Below are 7,731 nucleotides of genomic sequence, written 5' to 3'. Positions count from 1 at the left end.
TACTCAGGACAAATTGGACAACAACTTTTGTTGTCCAATTTCTCCTGTTACCCTTGGGAAAATAAAAACGTGGGGGCTAAAATATAATTTTCGTGGAAAAAAAAATATTTTTTATTTTCACGGCTCTGCGTGATAAACTGTAGTGAAACACTTGTTGGTTCAAAGTTCTCACAACACATCTAGATAAGTTCCGTGGGGGGTCTAGTTTCCAATATGGGGTCACTTGTGGGAGGTTTCTACTGTTTAGGTACATCAGGGGCTCTGCAAATGCAACATGACACGTGCAGACCAATCCATCTAAGTCTGCATTTCAAACGGCGCTCCTTCCCTTCCGAGCTCTGCCGTGTGCCCAAACAGTGGTTCCCCCCAATGTATGGGGTATCAGCATACTCAGGACAAATTGGACAATAACTTTTGTGGTCCAATTTCTCCTGTTACCCTTGGGAAAAAAAAATTGCGGGCTAAAACATCATTTTGTGGAAAGAAAAAATGATTTTTTAATTTTCACAGTGCTACATTCTAACCTTTATTGAAACAATTGGGGGTTAAAAGTGCTCACCACACATCTAGATAAGTTCCTTAGGGGGTCTTCTTTCCAAAATGGTGTCACTTGTGGGGGTTTCCACAGTTTAGGCACGTCAGGGGCTCTCCAAACACAACATGGGTTCCGATCTCAATTCCAGCCAATTTTGCATTGAAAAGTCAAATGGCGCTCCTTCCCTTCCGAGCTCTGCCATGCGCCCAAACAGTGGTTTATCCCCATATATGAAGTATCAGCGTACTCAGGACAAATTGCACAACAACTTTTGGGGTCCAATTTATCCTGTTACCCTTGGGAAAATAAAAAATTTAGGGCAAAAAGATCATTTTTTGTGAAAATATGAATTTTTTTTTACGGCTCTACATTATAAACTTCTGTGAAGCACTTGGAGGTTCAAAGTGCTCACCACACATCTAGATTAGTTCCTTAGAGGGTCTACTTTCCAAAATGGTGTCACTTGTGGGGGTTTCCACTGTTTAGGCACGTCAGGGGCTCTCCAAACACGACATGGGTTCCGATCTCAATTCCAGCCAATTTTGCATTGAAAAGTCAAATGGCGCTCCTTCCCTTCCGAGCTCTGCCATGCGCCCAAACAGTGGTTTATCCTCATATATGAAGTATCAGCGTACTCAGGACAAATTGCACAACAACTTTTGGGGTCCAATTTATCCTGTTACCCTTGGAAAAATAAAAAATTTGGGGCAAAAAGATCATTTTTTGTGATAATTAATATGAATTTTTTTTTACGGCTCTACATTATAAACTTCTGTGAAGCACTTGGAGGTTCAAAGTGCTCACCACACATCTAGATTAGTTCCTTAGAGGCTCTACTTTCCAAAATGGTGTCACTTGTGGGGGTTTCCACTGTTTAGGCACGTCAGGGGCTCTCCAAACACGACATGGGTTCCGATCTCAATTCCAGCCAATTTTGCATTGAAAAGTCAAATGGCGCTCCTTCCCTTCCGAGCTCTGCCATGTGCCCAAACATTGGTTTACCCCAATATGTGGGGTATCGGCGTACTCAGTACAAATTGTACAACAACTTTTTTGGTCCAATTTCTCCTGTTACCCTTGGTAAAATAAAACAAATTGGATCTGAAGTAAAAATTTTGTGAAAAAAAAGTTAAATGTTCAATTTTTTTTAAACATTCCAAAAATTCCTGTGAAGCACCTGAAGGGTTAATAAACTTTTTGAATGTGGTTTTGAGCACCTTGAGGGGTGCAGTTTTTAGAATGGTGTCACTTTGGGGCATTTTCTGTCATATAGACCCCTCAAAGTCACTTCAAGTGTGAGGTGGTCCGTAAAAAAAATGGTTTTGCAAATTTTGTTGCAAAAATGAGAAATCGCTGGTCAACTTTTAACCCTTATAACTCCCTAACAAAAAAAAATTATGTTTCCGAAATTGTGCTGATGTAAAGCAGACATGTGGGAAATGTTGTTTATTAACTATATTATGAGATATAACTCTCTAATTTAAGGGCATAAAAACTAAAAGTTTGAAAATTGCTAAATTTTCATAATTTTCGACAAATTTTTGTTTTTTTCACAAATAAATGCAAGTCATATCGAAGAAGTTTTACCACTATCATGAAGTACAATATGTCACGAGAAAATAATCTCAGAATCAGCAGGATCCGTTGAAGCGTTTTAGAGTTATGACCTCATAAAGTGACAGTGGTCAGAATTGTAAAAATTGGCCCTGTCACTTAGGTGAAAACAGGCTTCGGGGTGAAGGGGTTAATTAAAAGAATGATATGGACTCCTTTAATAAATCTTAATTAAAACATACTTACTGCATCACCCATTCCAGTGACGCCATTGTCCCCTGCAAGAGAATTAAAATAACAAACAACAATATTCCTCACCTGTCCGGTGAGAAGATTCATTGTCCTTTGTCCTACGATGGGTCTAGCTCTGCTACATCTAGATGGCAGGCTGCATGGTTGCATGATTCAACCATACAGCAAAAACACTGACAGGCGTCTGCTGCCACTGTTCAATGTCTCACTGTAAACTCCTATAACCTGTCTGACGTCAGCGCGAGCTGCGTGGGAACATTTTTAACAGCGCTAGAGCGGACGTCAGATAAGTGACGTCAGATGAAGTGAGTTAATTGGCTGTGAACTCCAGGACCTTTCTGACGGCTCCGTGAGCGTGAGTACTTTCTCATGGTTGTGGTGACGTCAGACAGATTATAGGAGTTCTATAACCTGTCTGACCATCTCTGGGGTCTCCTGCTCCCCCCAGGCTCCGCCCTCTCTGGTGTCTCCTGCTCCCCCCCTCTCTGGGGTCTCCTGCTCCCCCCCGCTCCACCCTCTCTGGGGTCTCCTGTTCCCCCCACGTTCCGCCCTCTCTGGGGTCTCCTGCTCCCCCCACGCTCAGCACTCTCTGGAGTCTCCTGCTCCCCCCACACTCAGCTCTCTCTGGGGTCTCCTGCTCCCCCCACGCTCAGCCCTCTCTGGGGTCTCCTGCTCCCCCCAGGCTCTTCCCTCTCTGGGGTCTCCTGCTCCCCCCAGGCTCTGCCCTCTCTGGGGTCTCCTGCTCCCCCAGGCTCCGCCCTCCCCGGGGGTCTCCTGCTCCCCCCCACGCTCAGCCCTGTCTGGGGTCTCCTACTCCCCCCAGGCTCCGATCTCTCTGGGGACTCCTGCTCCCCCCATGCTCAGCTCGCTCTGGGGTCTCCTGCTCCCCCACACTCACCCCTCTCTGGGGTCTCCTGCTCCCCCCACGCTCCGCCCTCTCTGGGGTCTCCTGCTCCCCCCATGCTCCGCCCTCTCTGGGGTCTCCTGCTCCCTCACGCTCCACCCTCTCTGGGGTCTCCTGCTCCCCCCACGCTCCGCCTTCTCTGGGGCCTCCTGCTCCCTCCATGCTCCGCCCTCTCTGGGGTCTCCTGCTCCCCCCACGCTCCGCCCTCTCTGGGGTCTACTGCTCCCCCACTCAGCCCTCTCTGGGGTCTCCTGCTCCCCCCACGCTTCGCCCTCTCTGGGGTCTCCTGCTCCCCTACTCATCCCTCTCTTTGGTCTCCTGCTCCCCCACTCAGCCCTCTCTGGGGCCTCCTGCTCCCCCACGCTCCGCCCTCTCTGGGGCCTCCTGCTCCCCCCACGCTCCGGCCTCTCTGGGGTCTCCTGCTCCCCCCACTCTGGGGTCTCCTGCTCCCCCACTCAGCCCTCTCTGAGGCCTCCTGCTCCCCCCACGCTCCGCCCTCTCTGGGGTCTCCTGCTCCCCCCACGCTCAGCCCTCTCTGGGGTCTCCTACTCCCCCCACGCTCAGCTCTCTCTGGGGTCTCCTGCTCCCCCACGCTCCGCCCTCTCTGGGGCCTCCTGCTCCCCCCACGCTCAGCCCTCTCTTGGGACCTCCTGCTCCCCCCTGGCTCCGCCCTCTCTGGGGCCTCCTGCTCCCCCACGCCCCACATGACCGTGACGTCACGGCAGGTCCTTGTCGTGCAGGACCTGTCATGATGTCGCGTTCACATGACCGTGTAGCGGTCACATGACCGTGACGTCACGGCAGGTCCTTTCCGCGCAGGACTTGTCATGGCAGGTCCTTCTGCCAGACCATCTGTGCCACCGGAACGTGCCGGTTGCATCGCGAGGAGCGGGAAAGGCGGCGTAGGTGAGTATATAATCGTTTTTTATTTTTAACATTAGATGTTTTTACTATTGGCGCTGCATAGGCTGCGTCAATAGTAAAAAAACTTGGTCACACAGGGTTAATAGCAGCGGTAACGGAGTGCGTTACCCGCGGCATAACGCGGTCCGTTACAGCCGGGATTAACCCTGAGTGAGCGGTGACCGGAGGGGAGTATACGGGAACCGGGCAGTGAGTGCGGGGAGTAAGGAGCGGCCATTTTTTTCCGGACTGTGCGCGTCGCTGATTGGTCGCGGCAGCCATGACAGGCAGCTGGCGAGACCAATCAGCGAACGAATAACCGTTACAGACAGGAGGACAGACGGAAGTGACCCTTAGACAATTATATAGTAGATGAAACAGTGTGATCAGCAGTGCTAAATGGGTGTGGTTGGGACGTGGATATCGGTGTGACTAATTATGAATGGGTGTGGTCAGAGGCGTGGCCTAAAATTTGCCGCGTTGCGCGCCGCAAACTTTGTCCCTCTTTCCCATCTTCAAAAGTTGGGAGGTATGTTCTCTGGGTTCTCCTGCTCCCCCCACGCTCCGCCCTCTCTGGGGTCTCCTGCTCCCCCCACGCTCCGCCCTCTCTGGGGTCTCCTGCTCTCCCCACGCTCAGCCCTCTCTGGGGTCTCCTGCTCTCCCCACGCTCAGCCCTCTCTGGGGTCTCCTGCTCCCCCACACTCACCCCTCTCTGGGGTCTCCTGCTCCCCCCACGCTCCGCCCTCTCTGGGGTCTCCTGCTCCCCCCATGCTCCGCCCTCTCTGGGGTCTCCTGCTCCCTCACGCTCCGCCCTCTCTGGGGTCTCCTGCTCCCCCCACGCTCCGCCTTCTCTGGGGCCTCCTGCTCCCTCCATGCTCCGCCCTCTCTGGGGTCTCCTGCTCCCCCCACGCTCCGCCCTCTCTGGGGTCTACTGCTCCCCCACTCAGCCCTCTCTGGGGTCTCCTGCTCCCCCCACGCTTCGCCCTCTCTGGGGTCTCCTGCTCCCCTACTCATCCCTCTCTTTGGTCTCCTGCTCCCCCACTCAGCCCTCTCTGGGGCCTCCTGCTCCCCCACGCTCCGCCCTCTCTGGGGCCTCCTGCTCCCCCCACGCTCCGGCCTCTCTGGGGTCTCCTGCTCCCCCCACTCTGGGGTCTCCTGCTCCCCCACTCAGCCCTCTCTGAGGCCTCCTGCTCCCCCCACGCTCCGCCCTCTCTGGGGTCTCCTGCTCCCCCCACGCTCAGCCCTCTCTGGGGTCTCCTACTCCCCCCACGCTCAGCTCCCCCACGCTCCGCCCTCTCTGGGGCCTCCTGCTCCCCCACGCCCCACATGACCGTGACGTCACGGCAGGTCCTTGTCGTGCAGGACCTGTCATGATGTCGCGTTCACATGACCGTGTAGCGGTCACATGACCGTGACGTCACGGCAGGTCCTTTCCGCGCAGGACTTGTCATGGCAGGTCCTTCTGCCAGACCATCTGTGCCACCGGAACGTGCCGGTTGCATCGCGAGGAGCGGGAAAGGCGGCGTAGGTGAGTATATAATCGTTTTTTATTTTTAACATTAGATGTTTTTACTATTAGCGCTGCATAGGCTGCGTCAATAGTAAAAAAACTTGGTCACACAGGGTTAATAGCAGCGGTAACGGAGTGCGTTACCCGCGGCATAACGCGGTCCGTTACAGCCGGGATTAACCCTGAGTGAGCGGTGACCGGAGGGGAGTATGGGGGAGCCGGGCAGTGAGTGCAGGGAGTAAGGAGCGGCCATTTTTTTCCGGACTGTGCGCATCGCTGATTGGTCGCGGCAGCCATGACAGGCAGCTGGCGAGACCAATCAGCGAACGAATAACCGTTACAGACAGGAGGACAGACGGAAGTGACCCTTAGACAATTATATAGTAGATGAAACAGTGTGATCAGCAGTGCTAAATGGGTGTGGTTGGGACGTGGATATCGGTGTGACTAATTATGAATGGGTGTGGTCAGAGGCGTGGCCTAAAATTTGCCGCGTTGCGCGCCGCAAACTTTGTCCCTCTTTCCCATCTTCAAAAGTTGGGAGGTATGCTCTCTGGGTTCTCCTGCTCCCCCCACGCTCCGCCCTCTCTGGGGTCTCCTGCTCCGCCCTCTCTGGGGTCTCCTGCTCCCCCCACGCTCCGCCATCTCTGGGGTCTCCTGCTCTCCCCACGCTCAGCCCTCTCTGGGGTCTCCTGCTCCCCCCACGCTCAGCCCTCTCTGGGGTCTCCTGCTCCCGCCACGCTCAGCCCTCTCTGGGGTCTCTTGCTCCCCCCACGCTCAGCCCTCTCTGGGGTCTCCTGCTCCCCCCACGCTCCGCCCTCTCTAGGGTCTCTTGCTCCCCCCACACTCTGCCCTCTCTGGGGTCTCTTGCTCCCCCCACGCTCAGCCCTCTCTGGGGTCTCCTGCTCCCCCCACGCTCCACCCTCTCTGGGGTCTCCTGCTCCCCCCACGCTCCGCCCTCTCTGGGGTCTCCTGCTCCGCCCTCTCTGGGGTCTTCTGCTCCCCCACGCTCCGCCCTCTCTAGGGTCTCTTGCTCCCCCCACGCTCCGCCCTCTCTGGGGTCTCCTGCTCCCCCCACGCTCAGCCCTCTCTGGGGTCTCCTGCTCCGCCCTCTCTGGGGTCTCCTGCTCCCCCCCACTCTCCGTCCTCTCTGGGGTCTCCTGCTCCCCCCACTCTCCGCCCTCTCTGGGGTCTCTTGCTCCCCCCACGCTCCGCCCTCTCTGGGGTCTCCTGCTCCCCCCACGCTCAGCCCTCTCTGGGGTCTCCTGCTCCGCCCTCTCTGGGGTCTCCTGCTCCCCCCACGCTCAGCCCTCTCTGGGGTCTCCTGCTCCCCCCCACTCTCCGTCCTCTCTCGGGTCTCCTGCTCCCCCCACACTCAGCCCTCTCTGGGGTCTCCTGCTCCCCCCAGGCTCCGCCCTCTCTGGGGTCTCCTGTTCCCCCCACGCTCAGCCCTCTCTGGGGTCTCCTGCTCCGCCCTCTCTGGGGTCTCCTGCTCCGCCCTCTCTGGGGTCTCCTGCTCCCCCCACGCTCCGCCCTCTAGGGTCTCTTGCTCCCCCCTCTCTGGGGTCTCCTGCTCCCCCCACACTCCGCCCTCTCTGGGGTCTCCTGCTCCCCCCACGCTCCGCCCTCTCTAGGGTCTCCTGCTCCCCCCACGCTCAGCCCTCTCTGGGGTCTCCTGCTCCCCCCCACTCTCCGTCCTCTCTCGGGTCTCCTGCTCCCCCCACACTCAGCCCTCTCTGGGGTCTCCTGCTCCCCCCAGGCTCCGCCCTCTCTGGGGTCTCCTGTTCCCCCCACGCTCAGCCCTCTCTGGGGTCTCCTGCTCCGCCCTCTCTGGGGTCTTCTGCTCCCCCACGCTCCGCCCTCTCTAGGGTCTCTTGCTCCCCCCACGCTCCGCCCTCTCTGGGGTCTCCTGCTCCCCCCACGCTCAGCCCTCTCTGGGGTCTCCTGCTCCGCCCTCTCTGGGGTCTCCTGCTCCCCCCCACTCTCCGTCCTCTCTGGGGTCTCCTGCTCCCCCCACTCTCCGCCCTCTCTGGGGTCTCTTGCTCCCCCCACGCTCCGCCCTCTCTGGGGTCT

Source organism: Ranitomeya variabilis, chromosome 4 (assembly GCF_051348905.1).
Source record: "Ranitomeya variabilis isolate aRanVar5 chromosome 4, aRanVar5.hap1, whole genome shotgun sequence".
NCBI lineage: Eukaryota > Metazoa > Chordata > Amphibia > Anura > Dendrobatidae > Ranitomeya > Ranitomeya variabilis.
This window is presented reverse-complemented; position numbering follows the sequence as displayed.